The following is a 15,967-nucleotide window of genomic DNA, read 5'->3' on the forward strand; positions in this document are numbered from 1 at the left end:
AGTTATTCTTTTTTGTGTGTGTGTGAGGAAGATCAGCCCTGAGCTAATATCCATGCCAATCCTCCTCTTTTTGCTGAGGAAGACTGGCCCTGAGCTAACATCTATTGCCAATCCTCCTCCTTTTTTTTTTCCTTTTTCTCCCCAAAACCCCAATAGATAGTTGTATGTCATAGTTGCACATCCTGCTAGTTGCTGTATGTGGGACGCCACCTCAGCATGGCAGGACAAGGGGTACATTGGTGCGTGCCTGGGATCCGAACCAAGGCCGCCAGTACCGGAGCATGCGCACTTAACCGCTAAGCCATGGGGCCGGCCCCCTTTCTAGTTATTCTTCACCCACATTGACTGGCAGATGCAGTCCACAGGTTCTTAATTTTTTTTTCAGGCATACTAAAATTACTACCATCTACTGATTTTCTGTAAAGTTCTAAAAGAGTAGGTGTGGCTCAAAAAAGCTATACAGCCAAACTGCATGGAGAGCAAGACAAGTGAGATTCTCCAAATACTGGATCTTCTTTTAAAATAGTCGTCCACAATCACTGTTACCGACAGGGAGACATGGAACTTAAAAGGGGAGTGGGATATGGAGGAGGTAAATTGAAGGAGAGATGAAGAGAAATAATTTATTATAAAAGGAAAAGTGAAGAAATAAAAATCACTTTGTTAAGTAAGCAAGTGATTATGAGCCTAGGAGTTAATGTCTTTAACGTAGCATACGACACAGAGAATGTGCAATAAAATTCTAATTATCATTGATCTCAGTCAAGGTTTAAAGTTTAAAGGTGTCAAGTACTATCTTCTCAATTCATCTTTCTAGCATATACTTGGGCTAGAAGCATCTCCCAGAAAAATCTAAGAAATAAAGGTCATCTTGGTCTGTCATCTTGAAAACTGCATTTGGGGTGACTTTAACTTGAAGGCAATAGCATTATTGGAGACATATGGATCTTTCTCAGAAAGCAGAGTGTTTAATTTAAATTTCAATATGGAACTGGCCTTTGAGTTAAAAATTCATTCTCAGCTTGAGATATATTCATTTTCTTCATAGATTATTTATTTAAACTCTCAAGTGAATCCATATTCTCACTTCTAAAAATTGTTAACTAGAAAGAGGGCATACAGAGTAACTTAGAATGCCAAATATCGAGGAAAGAAGGAAATTACCATTTACTAATCCCTACTAAACTTAATAAAAAACAATTAATAATAATATAGCTAACTGAAAATTAGAAAAGTGGTTGCTCCTGGGGGTGGGGTGACTTGCAGGGGGCACAAGGGAACTTTTTGAGGTGATGAAAATATTCTGTATTTTAATAGGAATGGTGGTTATTCAAGTTTATGTAGCTTTCAAAGGTGATCAAAATATGCTTAGGATCTGTGGATTTCACTGTATGTAAATTATACCTCAAAAATCAGATTTTATAAAATAAATATTTTTTAAATACTATGTGATTAAAAATATAATTTGACTTGATCCTTCTGACAACCCCTTTGTCTTCCCCAGGTTTGCAGCACGAGGCTCGAGCTTGCAGTGAGGGCCTGGAAAGGAAGTAGGGGCTGGGAAGACCATATCCCATTCCACAGCCAGTTTCAGGGCAGCTGCAAACCAAAATTATGAACACAGGCAATTAGACTGGATCTGAAGAGCAGGCTGAGCAATAAAAAGGCTTGCACAATTCCCTGACACAGCTATACTAAATAGCCTTGGACAGGAGAAAGAGTATCTGCTTATGCCAAGACCGGAGTCAAAGGATGAAGCAGAAACACCCAGGTGAAGTGATTTCAAGGTCCTCAGGTAGGTAAACGTGTGTGGCCTTGTAGAAATACAGTAGGAAAAGGTGAGGCCTACCTTAACCTAGAAAGTGCTTGGTGCATTGAAGTACACTCAAATTTCAATAATATACAATGAAATAAACCACTACGCTGCCCTAAGTCATCAGCAAGATCTGTCCCACTGGCTCCCACATTGCCCCCTGGACTAATGAGTAGGTTCTAAATGATGGAACTGTGAGACGGAGTGCTAAAAGTCACTCAATTCAGAGACTTTGTTCTCCCAGAAGAGTCCTATGACTTAAACCCCATTCTTGATAGCAGAGGATGAGAAAAGGTGTTGAGCTGGCACCTACTTCAGAATTGAGTGCTGAGTATGGGAATTTCAAGAAGATACAGAAACCTCTGAAGGACTTCATAAATCAGTGACTTTCGAAAAAGTACCTTATAAACCATGAAAGTGGCAAGCGCACATTAGTCATTTTATTATAATTGATGGTGAAAGTTTGGTATGCATAGTTAACTTGGGGATCTTGGGTGGATAAGATGCTCTCTGAAGCAAGCAGCAGACTGCAAGAACACAGGAGCATTAATGACAGATAGGTGTTAGCAGGGATGAGAATGTGGGGAGGGTAGAAGAGCTGCAGAACTGAATCAAGGGGATTTATAGAGTTTAACAGCTTACAGCTTTAAAGAATCCCAATGCACACGCTACACTTCAGACCAATTAAAATCTCTGGAGACAAAATCCCAGCAACAGTACTTTTGAAAAGACCCCTAAGACTTCCCATGTGCGGCCAAGGTTGATCACCATCTCCGAGAGGAAAAGCCATTGTGCTGATGAAAGAGGTGGAAAGGAAATTCAAGTCATGGTTATCGAGGCGGTAGGATCTCAATACCAGAATTGTAAGGTCGAGTCGTCAAGAATAATGGCTGTCATTTTCCTTTGATTTCTCACTATTTATAAAGCATTTTAATAATCACTTTAGACACATTACTTCTAACCTCTCTCACACTCATTCTCAATAGTTAAAAATTTGAATGATAACCACATATACCAGCTATACATGTAATGTGCCATAAATTGGCTATTATTATTACTCTAAACTTTATAGATTAGAAATTTCGGATTTTTGAGAGGTTAAGTGACTTGCTGAAGTCACACAGTTGGTTGGAACCTAACTCATTCTAACTCAAAAATTCATATTCTTTCTACCATCCTACAATTCATTAAATGTAGTAAAATGAGATATTAATGGACTGACTTGAGAATGGAGATGCTAATAGGTGGGAATGGAAATCTGAAAGCAAGCTGTGAAAATCGTCAAGAAAGCAGCATCCTGGAGATGGTAGAGATAGCTGTAGAAGGAGCAGTTGAAATCAAAGAGCCTGGGGTTCAAAGGAGGGGACTCTGATGCCTAAGGGCAAAGAAAATGGCCGAGAATGAGCATGGCGACAGAGATCATGGGATGGCAAAGAGGAAAGGGAGTATGTTAAACCTACTTCATGTTAAAATGAAAATGCTGTAAAAAGGAAAGTGTATAAAGTGAAAGCCAATTCACTTACAAAGAATGAGGTGTCAATACAGATATAGACGTAGATAAATAGAACATGGATGTATAAGTGTGTTTAAGTGTACATAGGTAAATTAGATACATTATATATATATGATGCCCAAAAGAATATACACTAATTGTCTGTGGGAAGTGGATTACGGAGCACTTTCACCTTCTACAAAGTATACATTGTACAAGAAGCAAGCACTGCCTATGCTCTTTTTACCATTCTATGTGGAAAGTCTATCAACTCTGCCCCTTGGTCCTGTGAACCTGCGTTGGGCATAGAGTTGGAGGCTAAGAGGCCTCCAGTGGAGAAGGGCATTTTGTTATCACTGGAAGCCAGGTTTCACATGAGTCATGGAGGTAGAAGGAGTATTGCGGAAAAGCTGAAGAAGATACTATATAATTCTGTTCCTTAGCAACCATACATGGTATTTATCTTTTTACTCCTGCCTCTCTGATTATAATGACATACTCTTCTCAACTTTAAAAACATGTCTAAAGGGCCGGCCTGGTGGTATAGTGGTTAAGTTCACACGCTCTGCTTCTGTGGCCCGGGGTTCGCAGGTTTGGATTCTGGGCGCGGACCTACACACGCTCATCAAGCCATGCTGTGGCCGCATCCCACATACAAAATAGAGGAAGATGGGCACAGATGTTAGCTCATGGCCAATCTTCCTCAGCAAAAAAACCCAAAAAACCAACAAAAAATCCTGTCCAAGACGCACGTGCTACATCTAGTCCCAGTACTCCCATTGCCTCATGTCCATTTCCAGTGGCTTTCCTTTGTGACCTGAGTCTATGGCACAGGGTAACAGAATCACAGGGTCACACACGTAAAAGAGGTTAGATTCCATGTGTAGTTTGTTCCAAGTTATTTATTTTAAATTTACAGAAAACAAGGCCCAGAGTGGTTGATACGTATCACTGACTTGTCCAGAACTCTGCCAAGGCCACTCGCTACTTTATTACACTGCCTTACACTTGCTCCTGTCTCTGCCTTCTCCTACACTTGAAGGTAAATTTCTTCAGTGCTCTTTTTCCTTAGCATTTTCAGTGCTTAGTACACAGAAAACGCTCAGTAAATGTTTGTTAAACTGAACTGAATTACTGAACAGAATCCAGTGATTGTGACTCTAACTCCTGGCCAAGTGCTCTTTTTCAAATTATGCTCTACGGAATTTCACTGAAGACATGGGAAGAAAGAGGGTCCCTCACCAGAGAAGCTCCTTCTTGATCTGTTTTATACATTGAGCAATCAAGTTCAATTTTATCTGGGAAAGTTATTATTACTTAAAAAATTTTGGAAACTACTTCACTATACTTTGGGCGGGGGGGGGGGGTGGATGGGAGGGCAGGGGAAAGAGGTCAATTCCAAACACAAATGAAGTCACATATGTCTGAATATGGAGAACGAAAAGGAATTCCGAGTATTGTTTTCATCAGAAGAGATAAAGCCTTCTCAAAAGAAGACCGAGCTGAAACAGCAGTCTGTCAGAGCACCAGTCTGAGACTGCCAGCTTGGACAACACCCAGGCGCTACTGAAGACTTGTCTCCACTCCCCAGATTTATTTTCAGCAACATCCTCAAGCAGAGTGTGTCTTCCCCACGCAGCATGGCAACATCACTATACACGAGGTAGAAATAGAAACCTCACGAAACAGGTTCTACAACTAGCAGAAGGGCCATCAATGTGGAACGTTTTAAACTCCCATGCCTGGGGAGAGCTACTGTTGTTTGGGTTAACACCCTACAGAAATACAATTAATGGAGTTCTCGACGTGAGTAGAGAGTAGGCTAATCAATAGAAAGAGGCTATAAACATGCGTGAAGCTGACACGGCAGATTTTGAATATTTGGGCCGAACCGTACTTGACACAGCCACACCTGGAACTGGTTAGTCAAGACCTGCTTGTCTTGTGACTTTCCTCTTTGTCTAAGGACATGGAATCTCCCTACAAGTTTGCTTCTAGTTTGCCTCCCCTCCTCCTCACTAACAACATTAAATAGGAAAGAAAACAACAAATAACCAGGTTCTAACAACATGCTAAGGCCAGTCTTTGAACCATAAGTGCTGAAAATCTTCACCAACTCCTAAAACCTGACTCAAAATTTTTCTCTTCTAGGAAAATTCATTTAGAAATAAGAAGCTACACATAAACAGCACCATGTTATATTAAAACAATGAGAACTCTCACCACAATCTTGACCAGAGCAGACTCTTAACTTCGATGTCGAGTCCCTCAAAGCTACGTCTTCCTGCTACTCAACATGTATCGGCCTTTGTATATTAAATGGACATTTCTGCAGCATTTGTTCAAATTAAAATGGATACTCTCAATTGAACTGCTAAAAATTTGGAGGAGTCCTATACAAATAAAAATTTGTCAGCTTTTTGCCATGTGTTTTTTACAAAATACAACATAATCTTTTTAAAACATTATTAATTTTTCTCAGGCCCTTTCCTCACCTTACCATTCAACTGATACACTTTCTTTCCTTAATTCTGTGGAACATTTTCTGATTACAAATGTAACACCAGCAAAAATAACTGGAACAGTACTTTGTCTTGTTCACTTTTGAAATATAGGGGTCCAGGAGTGCCTGCTGTATACTGGGCTTTCAATAAATATATGCTGAATGAATGAATGAAAACTGTAAAGAAGAAAATGAAAGTCACCTACAGTCCCACCATCAGTAAACAGTTATTATTAAAATTTTGGTAATTCCATTCAAGGTATTTTTCTTGAGCAGTATATTTAGGACTGTTTGTTGCTGATACTCAGAGGTATGGCCATACTGGTTGTTAACCTATGACAGAAAAAAGAAAAAAACAACTCGTAACTGAGCCTCTTAACAGCATCCTCCTCCTCATAGGCTGGCCTGTCCTCCACAGGAAACCTTCACCAGGAGGGTATAAATCCCTGGAATAGCTGTGGCCTCCAAGAAAGTGCTCCACAACTAAGGTCTGCATCCATTCTTATTGGCCAGTGCCAGAGCCCTAAATACTGTTAAATATTTGCCTTTTCACCTTATAAACATCCCTCTGGAACTAGATACAGTTCAATTTGAACTGTATTTAGCACCATAGGTGAATGCCAATCACTATAAAAAAAATTGCTAACTTCATTTTTATAATAAATACAATACAATTTATCTTCTTGACCAAATAACAATGATCTTCAAAAGAACATCTAGGAATGGCAATGTGGTGCTGGGGAAAGAGTAGGGCTTGGAGTAGGAATGTTCCGGGTTTGAAAGCTGCCTGTACTCTCTTCTAATCGTATGACCTTGGACAAATGACTGAACAATGATAAGCCTCCGTTTTCACAACTTAATAATGAGAACAATAATAAAATTCATCCCTTCATAGGGATGTTGTACAAATTAAATGAAGTACAATTTGTAAGTGGTCTAACCATATTTAATTCATTTAAGAGTATAATATATTGTAATAACCAATTTGGTCAACATTCTGCTAGTTGTTATACATAGAAAACTTTGTAGACAAAGTTCTTGGTTTCCACTGCATAAAGATACTGTACATTTTTCTGCAGGAAAAATGGAGCTATTGTCAATTATTTATATTTCTGTTGTTTCACGTTTATAACAGTCAGTTTTCACATAATACTTTCCATCTTTTGCCCATGACCTAGCAAGGGCCTTATATTGTCCTTTCTTCTTTTGTATTTAAGACTGTAAAGCTGCCTCTAGAGTAAATAATTCAATTCAAAAGATTTTTGTGAGAGGACAATGTTTGTCTATTCTCATAGAGAGCATACAAAAAATGAAAATGAGTTGCATCATATTCCCAAAGAGGAAGAAGAGAACTAGCATTTACTGAGCACTTTCAATGTTCCAGACTTGTGCTAGATATTTTTCAACTGATAATATCATGTCCACGACAGCCCAGGTAAACTAAAGATTATTAATCTCATTCAGTAGATAAGCAAATTGAAGCTCTTGGAGCTTAAGTTACCTGAGGAAGTCACTTGTCTGAAATTCAAATCTAAAGGCTGACCTTTTACCACGCCAAAGGAAAAATTATTCCAAACATGGTTTGGGATAGAACTTTTTGAACTACATAATTTGTAACATCCTTCTGGGAAGAAATTTAACATCACAGACAAAATGTTTAAACAAATTCCTCATAGACCTGAATGAGACGGAGAACTTCTGGGAGGTGAGCTGCTCATCTACACAGCGCTCCATCAAGCAACAGTATATAGTCCTTTGACCTCACATTTGTTTTCTTTGTTTGGTTTAGAGTCTAAAAACGATTACTGACCACTCTCATTACTTATAAATGTCTCTACCAAGACAGAAATCTTTGCATTATTCTTTTAGAGGACTTTTCCTTTGCAGTAAAACTTTAATAAGATTTTGAGACATGCTTATAACTTAACTGTCTGAAAAGATCATTTTTTTCCTTTATTAGACCACTATATCTGAATTTGTGAAGCTAGACATGCAGAGGCAAACATATGTGTCTTGGTCCACAGTTCAAGCAAATACTCAATTAGTCAAAGAATAATTAAATTGTCTATATTTACAATTTTGATGTGTCTAAAGCTCCCTGCAGACACAGCCAGAACCTCTGACTTCCCCAAATATTGAGTGGTAGAGTGGCCCTGAGTGTTGTTGACAGTTGATTAATGGAATGATGAGTCAGGGATATATTTAGTTTGGGTTTAGTAAAATATATTTCTGTGGTTTGCAGGCACTGCCACGTCTTGCTCAATTATTACTAACTATCCGAATGTAGCAATGGATTCTGAGGAAACTCCTTCCAGTCCACATGCTGACGCTCTCAGGTGTCAGGCCAGGGGCTGATGGTGAGGTGCACATGTTCCGTGGTGTCCGACACTGATGATAGAAGAGAAATAAGATCGGACTTAGATGGAGCCAGAAACCACTCTACGGAAAAATTATTTCAAAAATTTCAACTCATGTGAAACACACTAGAGATTTTCTCAAATTTACAACAATATTAAAAATGCATATGACATTACCAATAATGAATTATGAAACTGAAATAAACTTTTAAAAATTATCAATAATAAAGAAATAACTTTCAATTAACCATGCTAGAGGAAAAGACTGAGTTTCTTTTCCACAGTTTCTATGAAATATGTTTTTAAATAGATGAAGTGGTGAAAAAAAGTTGCAGACAAAAATATAGGACAAAAAGAATGACAAAGATGTGTCAGGAATTTAAAATATTGTCGCTTTTCTGGCTTTTGGTTTTTTTTCCCGTGTATTTTGGAGCTTTTTAAAATCTGTAAATTTGTGATTTTTTCCAGTTACTTTTGTACCTCATTTTGTATTCATAATTTTGTATTCTTTTCTTAAAGATAGCTTCCAGAATTGTGTATCTCCTTCCTATAAATACCTGTAATGCATCAAACCCCTATGTCAGCCATCCTGCTAAATGTTTTACACCTGTTAACTTATGAAATCCTCACAACAGCTCTATGTGCGAGAAACTATTTTATTGCTATTTTACTGGCAATGATACCAAAGTCCAGAAAGCATAATGAACTTGCCTCAAAATGCACTAGACTCTGTACCCCAGCTCAGTCCGACCCCTAGGGCAGGGGTTCTGGTTTCAAGCAGCCATTCCGTGGAAGGGATTCACCACAACCTACAGCACCTCCCCGCCCCCGCCCCCAACCACGATCCTTTTAGAGTCTCTCCTGATTCAGCACAAACGTTTCTTCCTTTTTCCATTGCTCAGAGCTTCTAGGAACTGTCAGCTTAGTTAACATGTTTTCATTGTCCTTTACCAGGTGCTTAAGGCCCTGATAGTTCTCTACGTAGATGAGATCGCTGCTTCTCATTGTTATTTGCTGCTTATGAACTGCTGCCCTTGAACTGGATTTCAAATCCCCTTCAGGTCATAGGTTTCCTTTTCCTTCTGTCCTGGTTTCTGAGCGAAGGAACACATTGAGATGCTCCTTTGGAGTGTAAGGTCCTAGACTAGGCCCCTCATTCTCTCCTTACTCTGCCCCTGTCCAGGTTGTGGCTCAGTGCTGAGAACACTCAGCCAATAAACTCTGAGTGCTCCTGCCACCGGGGTTAGTAGTTAGCTAATACGACTTTTCTAACTAGAAAGAAAGAAATTAGAGATGCCAGGATTTTCTAATTATTTACCTTAATATTTTTTTTTTAGAAAGCATTAATAAATCACTTGATTCTTCTCCTTAAAGTGGCAAAATAAGTTATAACATTATCAATCTGCCAGTTTTGCTGTTTTATTATATTTTTGCCTGGTTGTAACTTCATTTAATTAAGTCCACATAAAAACAGATTACATACTTGATAAACTGGGCAACAGTTCTCTAAAGAGATTAGACTCTATAATGAAATTAGAGTTCTAAAAGAAGGAAAGTTGTATAACAGTATATCCTCCACCATAAGGAATCCATCAGTCACGTGGTACTTCCACACAACAGAACATCACGGAGTTGTTAAAGAGAGCAATATCATTTCCCAGCAGGCCGCTACTTGCAGGGTTGAAAAGTTGTTTTGGGTCCTAGGAATAAGAGGCTTCACTTCAGAACTCTTCTATCAGCAGGAGTCTAGAGGGAACCCAGAACTCCATCTTGGCAAGATGCCCCCAGCCCCTTATCCTACACACATGTGCGTACACACACACATCTTTCCCTCCTGTCATCACTCACAGCTGGGTCCATCAGCACTAAAGCATTGTGCCCCTTAACTCTGTTCATATCAGTTACCTCAAGACCAGAATTTTCAGGTCATCCCTTCACCCTCAGATTCTGATCCTCTACCTCTAGGGAAATGGGGATTCCCTTTGTGACCATCTCCCACTCCCTCCCAACTCTTTGAGATACTTTCCCTATGCCCTCTTTCACTCAAAGTCATCAACAGCAAAGACTTTAATGTCCTCTCATCTTCTCGCTCTAACTGAAACCTGGGATGCCCCTGAAACTCCACGTTCCATGAGGCATCCTCAGGTGACAGCTATTTGTCTCCCATGTCAATAGGTACTGAAGATGAGGTAGTGAATTTCCTCTTCCTCGTTGCTGCTTCAAGACCATTTTCTCTCTCTCCTCCTTAAACATTTACAGATTTGAGTTGCACAATACCAGTCCATACTTCCTACTCTCTCTCCTTGTGGAAGTCAGCCACCACACCCTGGGGACATTTGCCAACTTCTCTGAAGGTTTTTTAACTCTCGGCTTAGTGTAACTCTTAGCAACGTGACTCCCCCCCCCCCCAAATAATTCTTTGAAGTTACAATATACAAAAATAATTTTTCTAGGACCTTGGCTTCTCAGTTCTTTGCTCTCTATCTTCAAAGTTGTTTTCTCCAAATCTACCTCACTCATGTACCCCACAGCATACTTTAGATCAATGGCTGCAAACCCTCCATAATCTCCAGTTATCACCTCCATCCTTCTAACCTATTTCCTGTAAATTCCAATTTCAACAATCCCTTGATACAGATTTTCAACCCATCGACTCCATCATATTTTCACTGTTCTTTCCTGCCTCGTGCCCTCACTTTCTCCTTTATGTATCCTAGTGGTCAACCATTATACTCACTCTCTTGCATATACCCTCAACTCTCTAGCTCTTACCTCAGTTTGTCATAAACCCATAGTTTGAACAGTACTCTAGTGAAAAACAACACTCTATCTACTGTCTGTTTGTACCCATGCTCATTAACAACACTGGAGAAAAATATAGCTATGCTCAGTTACTTGTCTTATTTTAAATTAGTGATTCAAGTGGACCCTTGAGTGTGCCGTGTGGTCATGCTTTTTCTTCTCTCTTTTAACATCCAGCACTTACACTCCTCTCTCTCTGAACTGCAATTTTGCTGTTTACCTAAGCATTAAAAATAAAGTATTCATAAGAAATTATCTAACAAAACCTCGTCTACCCACTAATCTACACTTGTGCCCATAGCCTTTATATTCTCAGCTGCTATAACAGAAAATTTATGCACCCCAAGCTAAAATCGACTCTTCCTGTGAACTAGCTCCCATCTCTTACCACCTGCTAAAGGAAACTGTTCAAGGATCTATATGTACAATCATACAAAGGTGTCCAAGGAATATCTTTAAGTGAAAACAAAAAAGCAGATTTCAGATCTTTATGAGCCAACAATTGGAAGAATACTCTAGGTAAAAGAAAAGTGAGCTTGTAGATGTCTTATCCTTAGTGTATTCACTTTTTTTTTGTTATTATTGTTAAATACAATTATTTGTTCATATATCTATTCACTCATTTATTCATTCATTTATACATTTATTGAGCATTTAGTCTGTGCCAGGAATTGTTCTAGCTCTGTGGATAAAGCAATGAAGAAAGTAGACAAAAAAATGCTTGCTTTCATGAGTTTTTTTAGCACAGGAACAGACAATAAACAACAAAAATAAATAAGATACACGGTATGTTAGATGGCAGTAAGTGCCGTGGGGAAATGCAGGGAAAGGAGATAAGACAGGTCAAGAAAGGAGGGTTGTAGTTTTTAAAAGGGTAACTAGGGAAAGTCTCTCTGTTAGAAAAAAATAAATTAAAATTGGAGAATTAATTCATTCATTTTTCATTCAATTAATATTTATTGAGCAACTAGTATGTGCCAAGGTACAGACACAAACTCAAAATAATTCAATATAAGTTGTTTCTAAACTTAGTTGTATTCATCTCAACTTATATTCACATTGATGCTGAAGCTTCCATTTTTACCATCTCTAAACAGAAAGTATTATAGTTATCATTAATTGAGCCCCTACTAAGTGTCAAGCAACACAATTACTTGACCCACCTTATCACATTGACTTCCCACAGGCGATTGGGAGGTAGGTATCACTTTCTCTATTTTACAAATGAGAAAGCAGTCTTGGAAATGTGATGGTGATCAGGCAAGGTTATGAAACCGTAAGTGGCAAAGCTAGGACTCAACAAGGAAACTGGCTTGGTAGCCTGAGCTCTTCCTACTATGCACATTGCTCCCTCGGTGATTACAAGCCTAGAGAACGCAGCCAGAGAAGGAGCCCCAGAGTTCTGACACTGAATAAAGATTCAGTGGGGCCACTCTGTGCTAACAAGGCTATTCTGGTAACACAGGCAGAGTAGGACCATGCCGGCATTGGTAACACTCTGAAGAAAGTAATGTTTACTTTTGAAATGTCTCCATCACCTTTCAGCAACACTCCCCACCCCCGCTTTGGCTTTTTTTCTTTCTTTGGTGTAACTAGAAGAGGAGACAAAAAGGGATAGTGAACTCCTATTGTGTCAGGCCCTAATTAGTACAGAAAAACGCCCAGTAAAATATTCTGAATCTATGAACAGCTTGAAGGCTTACTAAGCACCACTTAGAAGTTAGTGAAAATGTAATGCACTAAATCAGTGGTCTTCAAAATTTTTGTGTAATCTCTAAAATAATTTTGTAAAACTATTTATCCTCGTATATTTTTATAATGACATTCAAAATTTCTTTTCATCATACCTGTAAATAGTTGCAAAGGATTTAATTTCCAGTACATTACAAAAATTGGCATTTTAAAATATAACTTTTTATATCAGTCTTTTATAACTAACTCATATCCCTTTAAAAATATACTCTCAATAAGCTCGTATGTATTGCAAAATTTTAATTGTTCTGTTTTATCTTTAAATCTATTTCCATTCTATTTCTACCTCAGAATATTATCCTTTATATTTATGTCTGAAAATGTTTATTGATTAGCTTGTCATATTTCTCTGAAGCAAAAAAAATAGGTAGAAATTAAAATAATTTAAAAAATTTCTTGTGAACATGAGGCTCTTACTCTAAAAAACAATCTGAATTGAGTTATCATTACAATTAATAATAAAACAATAGAATTTATTGCAAAACAATGAATATTAAACACAAAATCTAAAATTTTATTATAAACACGTCTTAAGGATATCAGTGGGCTTTTTGTTCGCTTTTCAAGTGGTTTAGGTATCCATGGATACCTATTACTTCTTACTACAATGAGATAGGTTTCAGCATCAATTCTATTTTAATTTTTGTTTTCATAAGGACATTTACAGAGAAAACATGTTGACATAATGTGTAGATAGGAATATAACAGTTTTGTTACAGTTATGTCATTCACTTCTTTGAACTACAGCTGTATTAAAGTTTGTATGTGCTTTATCAGTTTTACAACCTTCCTTAGCTCCCTGTTTATGTATGTATGCATGCAAGTACACACACTTGCATATATGTATATGCTGTGTCACAGCCTCTACTTAACAAATGGCATTGTCCTAGAATGTCCTTAGTACCAAAATGGATGGTTTAACCTTTCATAAGTTACAGTTAAATGAAGAAGACCATATTATAACACCATATGACTTAACAGGAAAAAAGATAAGCTTGTATGTTAAATAACTGTTAGCATTCATGAGAATAATCCCTCTATCTTCTAAAAGAATACTGAAACAACTGTTATGATCCCTAAAGAAATTTTCCAGACATCAATTTCCATTGTATTTATAAGGAATATCATTGAAATATCCTCAAATAATATAACCATGATGTTATTTATATTATTATTAATCAAATATTTCTTTGTTGTATAAAAGTGTCCATGCTTCTATGGGGAGACAAAACATGAATTCAATTTACATCCTGTTTCAAACTCATAACCTGCTATTAAAGCATTTGACCTATGAAAACAAATTCCCTATTGGTGACATCAGCATCAGGCATGTGATGCTATAGGATTTGTAAAAAACATACCATTTTGGATCCAGAGTAATGTTTTAATTTTATTTGAGCCATGGTCCCAAGCTATATTCTGGTTCTATTTTCAGATCCATCAGTGACAATAATGTGACTTCATATTCCGGAAACTCCACTTGTGAGTGGTTCCACCATTTCAGACAAAGAGGAGGTATCTCTTCTTCCAGTGTGTATTGTGAGGCTTAATTAATGGGTGGGAAGCAATTGGTAAGTGCCAGATGAAAGGCACCATCGTGGCAAAGTGAGCATTGCACAATGTGTCATCTCAGCTGGCCTGGCTGATCAAATTGTCTGGTAATTGTCTCTTATTGTTGAGCTCCTCTGGAGAAACAAGGTCCTAAATGGGATTGGTCTTACCTAGAACAATGGTATATACCTGGAAATGTATCTCAGAGAGACTTGTTGGGCAAGAAATTACTTTTTAATCCCAACTCAGGTGATTTCACAAAGGTTTCTGATCATAACTAAGTGAGCTAAGTAATAACTGAGGCATTAAATTTATGCATAGTTTTCATTTTATGGCTTTACTTCCAGATGTGCTCATGATAGGGAGAGTAAATAGGGTTGATCTCTAGGGTCAGTTCTAACCAACTGGTTATGGTTGTCAAGAGGACAATGATGAAAAGGATTCTGAGGCGACAGCTAGGGTCTTCAGAAAAGAGGGTCATGGGAGGCGAGATTTGACTCTTATGGCAGTAAAAGCAGAGAGTTGTAGCACAAGTGCCTTGTAATTTCCATGCCTGGTATAGGCCATAATTCCTATGGTAAAGTCAGAAAGTGGTAATGATATTTATACACATATCTAGGAAAATCCCTAAGGGTATGGTACATTCAATCCTGCCAAGTCATGTTCAACTAAGTAGAGACATAAAATATTTTTTCAGTTGGATTTTTTGCTAGTAACTGGCTAATCTGAAAATAACCAATTGAATTCTATTAAGCCATTGCCCAGTAAGCAGTTGTGTGGTTAAATTTAACTTGCTTTTCTTCATACCAGTGCAGACACAGCTTAAATATCCTTTGAGTGAATATTTTTTAGGGGTTGGTTTAATTTCTAATCAAATTCTGAAGGGGCCTTTGGGCTTCAGAAAGTTTAAAACTATAGAATTACCTGGGGCCGATTAACTGGGCAGATTCCTTGCATTCAATTTGAAGTTCCTGACCCTTAGCTAAAGTTTCATTTTCTCTCTCAGCAGTGGAAACCTATCTCATTGTACAACAGAAACTAAGCACAAACCTCAGGCACACTGAGCTGAACAGACCTTGGCGCCAGTCCCCAAATATTGATGTGCAGAATGTCGCAGAAAGTGCAGCTTCACTCTTCTCCCTTTCATAAGCCATGAAAGGAAGTGAAGGAAGTATGCCAGGTTGCTATTCAACTCCAGTATTTTAATCAAGCATTGCTGGGCACTTCTGAAACTCTCCAGCTTCTAAATTGAGAGTGAGCAAAGAGAACACAGGATGGAAACGACTTAATTGAGAAGGCTTCCAGGACTATTCAGGATCACATGGCCATTTTCAGACAGGCCCCCATTACTCCCCAAACGCCTGAAAGTCAGCAAGAAACCCCATCTCAGTCCTGGTGATTATTTCTACTTAATGTTTCATAGCTTTCTCAAGGATCCCAGTACACATCAATTCATTTTGTCTTAAATGGGTTCTTCTATAAAAGCGATCTCAGTGCATGGCAGACAAGGCCCCTCACTACAAACCTGACTACATCTTCTCCATTCAGGTTTTAAGTACACAATAGGGCATCTTACCATGGGAAAGAAAGATCTGTTTATGAGTTAGGAGAGAACCTAGGGCTGGCACAGAGCCTCAGGTGCAGGGTACGACTCATTTTGTTTTCCTCACCTGCAAACGGGGAACTCAGTACGTGTC

The 15,967-nt window shown here is 38.3% G+C and overlaps 1 protein-coding gene across 1 annotated transcript in view; it reads right to left on the reverse strand.

The window, feature by feature from the left end:
- The window catches only part of ANO3 (anoctamin 3), a 268,473-nt gene that overhangs the window by 40,415 nt on the left and 212,091 nt on the right, over positions 1–15,967 (reverse strand). The gene's annotated exons all lie outside the window — the stretch shown is intronic.

Source organism: Ceratotherium simum, chromosome 7 (assembly GCF_057802395.1).
Source record: "Ceratotherium simum simum isolate JZ-2026a chromosome 7, ASM5780239v1, whole genome shotgun sequence".
Lineage (NCBI taxonomy): Eukaryota > Metazoa > Chordata > Mammalia > Perissodactyla > Rhinocerotidae > Ceratotherium > Ceratotherium simum.